The following is a 9434-nucleotide window of genomic DNA, read 5'->3' as shown; positions in this document are numbered from 1 at the left end:
CACCCCGTTGCTCTTCTCTCTAAGCCTCCACTTCACAGTTTTCAGCACCGTTGAGTGCAGTGGACGGTATCACGTGAGTGTGTCCGTGTTCCTCAAGCGGCAAGTTTGGGACTTCAGCGACCTTATAGGGACCGCACTTTCTTCTAAAGGCGATGATATTACTGTCCTTTCAGCTGTTTTTATTTTACAGCCTACAGAACGTTTATTTTTGAAGGCACCTGATGCTTTCACGACCAGGAACTGCGAGGAGTCGCCGGTAATAAAGAACACGTCTTATGACACGTCACATCGACTTTCACTTGTAAGGACAATAGACCCCCACCACTCGCTACCTATTGGAAGGTTAGCGCCTCCGAGCGTGACTGTCAAATGATAATCATCGGTAAATAATTTAATACGTTACATTCACTTGTTCTCACGGAAGCAAGCTCATCGGCGATAAACTACAATAATATTTCTATCGCATTCCTACGTAAGAATTACACAAGAGCTCAATTAGAAGCGCATATTTCTGTCTGAGCGAGATCGGCTTTTCATCTGAAGGTGCTAATTCTGCGCTAACATGATTGGACTTTGTCACTGCAGGAGATAAGCGATGGAAGATGGAATTTTGCTCGGGTAACTGTCAGAAAGTTCACAGTTCGTAGTAGTAGACGGAAAGTCATCGAGTATAGCAGAAGTAATATCCGCCGTTCCCCAAGGAAGTGTTATAGGCCCTCTATTGTTCCTGATCTATATTAACGACATAGGAAACAATCTGAGTAGCCGTCTTCGATTGTTTGCAGATGATTCTGTCATTTACCGTCTTGTAAAGTCATCAGATGATCAAAACTACTTGCAAAATGATTTAGATAAGATATCTGTATGGTGCGAAAAGTGGCAATTGACCCTGAATAAGGAAAAGTTTGAAGTTATTCGCATGAGTACTAAAAGAGATCAGCTAAATTTCGATTACGCGATAAGTCACACAAATCTGAAGGCTCAGCACGCGATCCTCACTATGCGTTGCGCGCAAGAGACCTTCACATGTGTAGCAATATGGGATGGAGTGTCATCCTGCATAAAAATCGTACCTTCCAGCAGGTGTATGTCAGCCAGGCTTGGGATGATGCGTTTCTGTAACATGTCGGCGTACCTTGCACCCATCATGCTGACAGTTTGAAAAGCAACAAAGCGCATTTCTTCGAAGAAATCACCATCGATGCGGTCATTCAGTGGGACTTGCACGATAGTTCTAGGATTTTTTTCAAGTTCCCAAGCGTCACAAAATCAATGACTAACAGTTCAAGATCACGCTGACGTTTGTATGGACAACATTGAAGGGTACGCCACAGTGGTCTCCAAACAGTAGTGCTTGGAATGTCAGTGTGACGTGCGACTACACGAGCGCTGACTTCACCATATGGAGATGAATCAGCTGAAGTCTCCATTTCTTCCTGAACAGTTCAAGCAGCAGTAGCACGTGCGTATGGTCGCCCAATACGGGGTCGATCGTTGAAACAGCCAGCGACTTCAAACTTTATGATAATATTGTTTACAGCGACACATGTCACAGGACCTTTATCCGTTAAAAAACCCTTCTTGTAGCGATAGTATCGTAAAGCTGCAGTAGCTGCGGAGTCTCGATTCTGATAGCAATGCTTCAATAACAGTGCCTTTCTGCTAAAATTAACATGCTGCGATTGCTGGCGCTTCTGACTCCTCCTCTCATTAAATCTCATTTTATACACGTTTCTTAAGAGGCGTCACTGACCTGTTGCTGTCCAGTACAATCTGTTCGCCGGTTTTTGCACTCATTTTTGGTTTCATGAAACCCTATGTTATTTCAGGCACGTGTCTCAAGTTTTATTTGTTCATTTACCTTATTGTGTGTATTAGCGCATTTTGAAACGTTACAGGGTTTTTGGGTCACTCAGTACAACAAATAATGAACACGTTGTTATCAAGCTGCAGAGGTTGCTTTTTTCCTCCGCTGTAGTGTACCTTAGCTGAGCATTTCGCGTTCCTGTCGTGAGCCGACATTTACATGTATTGCGCTATGACGTCTATACTAGAGAGTCAACAAAGGAGGATCTAGAAGAATGCAGTATAGTGAATTGCGAATGGAACACAGAATAATCGTTTCCTATGAGACAGGAAATATGAGGGCCACAGTTTTACTAGAGGATGTGAACCAGAAGTTCCCCTCTTCTTTGGATACTTAAAATGCAGATGTATATGTTTAGTAACAGAATTTTTTTGTTGACTGTATAGTCTATTGGTTTACACAGAAATGAACTTCTTACCACTTACATACGTCTGTAAACGTAACTGACTTTCATGTGGATTTTTAAACCCGATAAATACTTATGAATGTCCTCCGTCCACTACATACCCGTCGTTTCTCTCTGTCGGTGTCGTCACGAAAGGATTTATTATTCTTACTTTACATCTGCATGCGAGGTGAACTGATTATAAGAATAATTCTACCTAGTAAGCGAAGACTGTTCTAGAAGATGAACATAGAAAAATCTTTTGGGGAATGTTGCTTGAATTCTCATGCTGTGCGCTATCGTATCCATGGTACGTCAGTTTTGAAAGAGCATTGGAGAGAAACATTGGAAGCAAGCGAAGAAAGTTATCTCTACATCTACATGGTTACTCAGCAATTCGCACTTAAGTGCCTGGCAGAGGGTTAATCGAACCATTTTCATACTACTTCTCTACCATTCCACTCTCGAACGGCGCGTGAATAAAAGAAACACATAAATCTTTCCGTGCGAGCTCTGATTTCTCTTATTTTATTATGATGATTCTTTCTCCCTACGTACGTGGGTGTCAACAAAGTATTTACACATCCGGAAGAGAAAGTTGATGATTGAAATTTCGTAAATAGATCCCGCCGCAAAGAAAACCGCCTCTGTTTCAGTGACTGCCACCCCAACTCGCGTATCATATCAGTGACACTCTCATCCCTATTGCGCGATAACACGCGCTTTATCGATGTCCTCCGTCAATCCTACCTGGTAAGGATCCTATACCGCACAGCAGAGGACGGAGAAGTGTAATGTAGGCTGTCTCTTTAGTGGCTTTGTCGCATCTTCTAAGTGTTCTGCCAACAAAGCGCAGTCTTTGTTTCGCCTTCTCCACAATATTATCGATGTGGTCTTTCCAATTTAAGTTGCTCGTAATTGTAATTCCTAGGCATTTAATCAAGTTGACAGCCCTTAGATTTGTGCGATTTATCGTATACCCAAAATGTATGGGATTTATTTTTGTACCCATGTGCATGATCTCGCACTTTTCTTTGCTTAGTGCTAATTGCCACTTTTCGCACCATACAGATATTCTCTCCAGATCATTTTGTAATTGGAATTGATCGTCTGATGATTTTACTAGACGGTAAATTACAGCGTCATCTGCAAACAGTCTAAGGGGACTGCTCAGATTATCACCTAGATAATTTATATAAATCAGGAACAGCAGAGGGGCTATGACACTTCCAGCGGAATGCCAGATTTCACTTCTGTTCTACTCGATGATTTACCGTCTATCACTACGAACTGTGACCTCTCTGAGCGGAAATCACGAATCCTGTCACACAAATGAGACGGTACTCCACATGCACGTAATTTGATTAATACTCGCTTGTGAGGAACGGTATCAAAAGTCTTCTAGAAATCTAGGAATATGGAATCAATCTGAGATCCCTTGTCGACAGCACTGATTACTTCATGGGAGTAAAGAGCTAGCTGTGTTGCACAAGAACGATATTTTCTGAATCCGTGTTGGTTATGTATCAATAAGTCATTTTCTTCAAGGTGATTCATAATGTTCGAGTAATGTATATGCATCAAAATCGTACTGCAAATTGAGGTCAGTGATGTGGGTCTGTAATTCGATGGGTTACTCCTATTTCCTTTCTTGAATATTGGTGTGTCCTGTGCTACTTTCCAGTCTTTAGGAACAGACCTTTCGTCAAGTGAGCGTTTGTATATGATTGCTAAGAAGGGCGCTATTGTGTCTGCATACTCTGAAAGAAATCTGATTGGTATACGATCTCAACCGGAAGACTTGCCTTTATTAAGTGATTTGAGTTCTTTCGCAACTCCTAAGAAATCTAGTTTTATGTCACTCATGCTAACAGCTGTTCTGGTTTCGAATTCTGGAATATTTACTTCGTCTTCTTTCGTGAAGGAATTACGGAAAACTGTATTTAGTAACTCCGCTTTAGTGGCACCATTATCGGTAAAATTTCTATCGCCATCGCGCAATGACGGTATTGACTGTTTCTTGCCACTTGTGGTACTTTACATTCGACCAGAATCTCTTTGGCCTTTCTGCCATATTTTGAGACAATATTTCTCTGCGGAAGAGAAGCGAAGATGTTGTAGGCACAGCTACTGAGTCAGCCAGGGATTGTGAATTTCGAAGGAGCGGTAGGGGAATGAAGGGTGGAACAATTAGGATTCAAAATTAGGCCGTCGACTTTGTCATCAGAGACGGAACTCAAGGTCGGACTAAGTGAGGATGGAAAAGGAAATTAGGCGTGTCCTTTTCGAAAGAAGCAGCCCCGGAATGTTGTATGCAACTAGTAACTTGCGCTTACACACTCATTCAAGCAATGCGGCCAGTATATAAACATTATTGTGTTATGCCTGGACTTATATGGATGACTTGATAATGGACTAAAGTCCGAAACTGGTCGCCATTGAAACAAAAATAAACTACTGTGTAACTCTGATGGTTTTGTAATTTCATTCAATTAGAGTAAGCTGCAGCCTACGGGCATCCAGCATATTGGAAGTGAGTAAATGAAAGATAGTAGCAAAGCCTCCAGTGAAATTCGTGGTCGTAAAAGTATCCATCGTGGATGAGAAGAAATCTCAATACTTCGGTTTCTGAATTACATTGTCCATTATTCTAGGAGACTTTCGAACAAATTTGATAGCGGTTGGATCTGAATTGTTTGCAGCTCACATCTGTAACAGCCATCCTTTAGACCACAGCACGATATCCTACGTTCAGTTACCTTAGTTGCAAGCGGACAAGCGAGCTGCCCTGCTTGCTCAGGTTTCTCGGCTCTTTCTATTTATCTTTCACCTTAACACCTGCTCTTGAAAAGCGCAGCAGAAATACTGGCTCACGTCACACAGAAAAAAAGAACACTCCCAAGCACAGGCTCCTTTTAGTTGTGTCAGGAACATCGTATTGGAAAGACATCCTGCACAATATCAAAGATCTTTCCGGGTTCAAAGAAAGGTTAACGGCTCATTTCCTGTCGCAGCAAATAGTTTTACGGCCGTTAATGAACCGCTGCGTAAATCATTCACAGTCCTGTGTGCGCTTTCCTTTCCACTATTTCATGTAAGCAGTGGGCGCGTTGTTATCTCGGAATTTACCACCCATATTTCGTTGCTAGGCATTCTAAAAATTCTGTAAAATCCAGGATTATATCGTGATGACTGGGTGTTGTGTGCTGGTCTTAGGTTAGTTAGGTTTAAATAGTTCTAAGTTCTAGGGGACTGATGACCATAGAGGTTAAGTCCCATAGTGCTCAGAGCCATTTGAACCATTTTTTTTGATTATAAATTTCTTTCCGCGGACGTTCAGAAAACATTTAAAAAAGATCTTGCATGTCCTATTTGCTGAGGATTATTATTATTATTATTATTTGGTTGTGCATAAGTTCGTAATGTTTCTCCGTAAGTTTAGTAAACACAACAGATACACAAAAATGGTTCAAATGACTCTGAGCACTATGGGACTTAACATCTGAGGTCATCAGCCCCCTAAGAACTTGGAACTACTTCAACCTAACTAACCTAAGGAGGTCACACACATGCATGCCCGAGGAAGGATTCGAACCTGCGACCGTAGCGGTCGCGCGGTTCCAGACTGAAGCGTCTAGAACCGCTCGGCCACAGCGGCCAGCAACAGATACACATGGTTCAAATGGCTCTGAGCACGATGAGACTTAATATCTGACGTTATCAGTCCCCTAGAACTTAGAACTACTTAAACCTAACTAACCTAAGGACATCACAGACATCCATCCTCGAGGCAAGATTTGAACCTGCGACCGTAGCGGTCGCGCGGTTCCAGACAGAATCCTCTAGAACCGCTCGGCCACAGCGGCCGGCAACAGATACACATAACACAGACTTAAGTCATCAATAATATATTCTCCTTCACTAGTTACAACAGTGTGCCAACGCTAGGGTAACTTCTCGGTTCCGCAACTGTATAAATTACGGGTCTTGAGGCGAGGAACCCGTCATGTTTGGAGCATATTTTCATCCGAGTTCGATAGAGAGTGGAAAAGGTGAAAATCTAAGGGCGCAAGATCAGGTTAATAAGGTGAGTACAGAATGACTCCCCAACACCTGTATAGCGTTTTTTGTCAGCCGAGCAGAATGCAGGCGAGTATTATCGTTGAATAGCATCACTTCACACAGTCTTCCTGCTTGTGTTCTTGGATTGCGTCTGCAAGACGTCTCATCTGTTGACAATAAATGTCAGAAGTGATTGTTACACCTCGAGGAAGCAATTCGTAGTACATGAGACGGTCGCAGTTCCACCAGATGCAGTGCACCGTCTTTTGTGGATGGGCGCAGATCTCTGTACGGGGAGTTGCTGCTTTGTTTGAGCTCGAATACTCCTTTCTTTTCCTTATGTTAGCATGAAGACACCATTTCTCGCTACCAGTAAGAATACAGGATAGGGAAGCTTCGTGTTGATCACGAGCCAATTGATGATGAGCAAGCAGAGATACACAGTTGGCCATCCTCTGATTTATGTGATTTTGTCTTGTAGCTTGCAGTACCCATTCACCTGATTTTAGAACCTTCCCAATTGCATTCAAACGTCACAAGATGGTGGAATGGCAACATTTCGTCACACCTGCCAGTTCTCGAGTACGCTGACGGAGATCTTTGTGGATTAATGTCTTTAAATCGAACTTCATCACACCCCCAAGTTCTTCCTGAACGTGGAGAGTCAGTAATGTCAAAACAATCCTTAAAACGAGAAAACCATTTTCTTGTCGTGTTCTGTCCAATAGCATTATCCCCATAAACGGTGCAAATGTTTCTGGCTACCTCTGCTGCTGTCATCCCTCTGCTGAACTCGAACAGAATAATATATCGGAAATGTTTCGACGCGGCATCGATTTTCTAGCGTCCACAACTCCATTTCCTATCTCCAAATGGCAAAACATCAATATGCAAACTCAAATACAAACAGTGAACTACAAATAAAAAATAACAATCCATAAATAAATCAGTAGGAACTGGAATATCACCATACAAATAAAAAAACGCTACGAACATGATAATGTGTCATTTGTATAATTGGAATCGCGGTAAGAATTTAGAGATTACAACCAATTATGTTGATCATAAGTAATGCACATTGACTAGAGCCATACGGGTACATTTATACAGTCGTCAGCGGCAGCGAAGCCCTTATCGTTGAAGATTAGCAACTTTAAAGTCAAACCGTAGCTCGGAGCCAGTGACAAGGGAAGAAGCGTTGGATTGCTGATAGTTTTTCGCAGTGCTGAGACGTCTCCGTCCCAAATACAGGTGCTAAAATACAAAGTAAGTTCAGTATATTTGGAGCAGAAAGAAATAAACATGAAGCACAATGTCTAAGCCTTCCTTCAGCAACAAAACTTTCTGAAGTACGTAAAGTGGATGGGATTCTGAAGTATTTCCTTTCTCAGTTCGTGGCTATCCAGCGTTTGGTGTGTGCGGCAGCATCGAGCAGCTCTCTCCACGTAACACGCAATTCCCGTTAAGACTCGGGCGATTCAGCTCCTTAAGCAACGTGGTGGTTCTTACTCAGAATTATCAAAAGTAGTAGAGTACGCTACTTCAGCGCATAATGGAACTGTTGCATTCGACCGAGTGAAGAAATGAGAGAAATAAATTAAATATGAGTCAGTAAAGGCAAGTAGGTAACTTAAATACAATTTCAAGAGCGTGGCTTGCCCAGAACTTTGTGACTATATTTTAGTGTATATGGAGATGTTTGAAAATGTTGGTTTCTCATAAACTCTATTATTAATATACCTGTATGCAGAGTATATGAGGTACCTACATATTAAAATAACAAAAGAATGTGAATATACGTTTATGATTACAAAAAGATCTTCCAACTGGCTGTACTTATATTTTTACTTAATGTACATATACCTAAGCGAACTCTTCATTAACAGGGTATCCAGGTGTGACTCTAACCTTTTCTTAATGGTCTGGTGAAGCAGGCACACCTGAGGGTGGTCTCATTGTGTGATTCAGTTGCCCCTACCTATGGGTTTTATGCAACCCGCAACGCCATTAAATACCACGTGCACATTTTCATACTACACTCCTGGAAATGGAAAAAAGAACACATTGACACCGGTGTGTCAGACCCACCATACTTGCTCCGGACACTGCGAGAGGGCTGTACAAGCAATGATCACACGCACGGCACAGCGGACACACCAGGAACCGCGGTGTTGGCCGTCGAATGGCGCTAGCTGCGCAGCATTTGTGCACCGCCGCCGTCATTGTCAGCCAGTTTGCCGTGGCATACGGAGCTCCATCGCAGTCTTTAACACTGGTAGCATGCCGCGACAGCGTGGACGTGAACCGTATGTGCAGTTGACAGACTTTGAGCGAGGGCGTATAGTGGGCATGCGGGAGGCCGGGTGGACGTACCGCCGAATTGCTCAACACGTGGGGCGTGAGGTCTCCACAGTACATCGATGTTGTCGCCAGTGGTCGGCGGAAGGTGCACGTGCCCGTCGACCTGGGACCGGACCGTAGGATCCTACGCAGTGCCCTAGGGGACCGCACCGCCACTTCCCAGCAAATTAGGGACACTGTTGCTCCTGGGGTATCGGCGAGGACCATTCGCAACCGTCTCCATGAAGCTGGGCTACGGTCCCGCACACCGTTAGGCCGTCTTCCGCTCACGCCCCAACATCGTGCAGCCCGCCTCCAGTGGTGTCGCGACAGGCATGAATGGAGGGACGAATGGAGACGTGTCGTCTTCAGCGATGAGAGTCGCTTCTGCCTTGGCGCCAATGATGGTCGTATGCGTGTTTGGCGCCGAGCAGGTGAGCGCCACAATCAGGACTGCATACGACCGAGGCACACAGGGCCAACACCCGGCATCATGGTGTGGGGAGCGATCTCCTACACTGGCCGTACACCACTGGTCATCGTCGAGGGGACACTGAATAGTGCACGGTACATCCAAACCGTCATCGAACCCATCGTTCTACCATTCCTAGACCGGCAAGGGAACTTGCTATTCCAACAGGACAATGCACGTCCGCATGTATACCGTGCCACCCAACGTGCTCTAGAAGGTGTAAGTCAACTACCCTGGCCAGCAAGATCTCCGGATCTGTCCCCCATTGAGCATGTTTGGGACTGGATGAAGCGTCGTCTCACGCGGTC

The sequence above is a fragment of the Schistocerca piceifrons genome, chromosome 1 (assembly GCF_021461385.2).
Source record: "Schistocerca piceifrons isolate TAMUIC-IGC-003096 chromosome 1, iqSchPice1.1, whole genome shotgun sequence".
NCBI lineage: Eukaryota > Metazoa > Arthropoda > Insecta > Orthoptera > Acrididae > Schistocerca > Schistocerca piceifrons.
Note: the sequence above shows the minus strand (reverse complement) of the source record.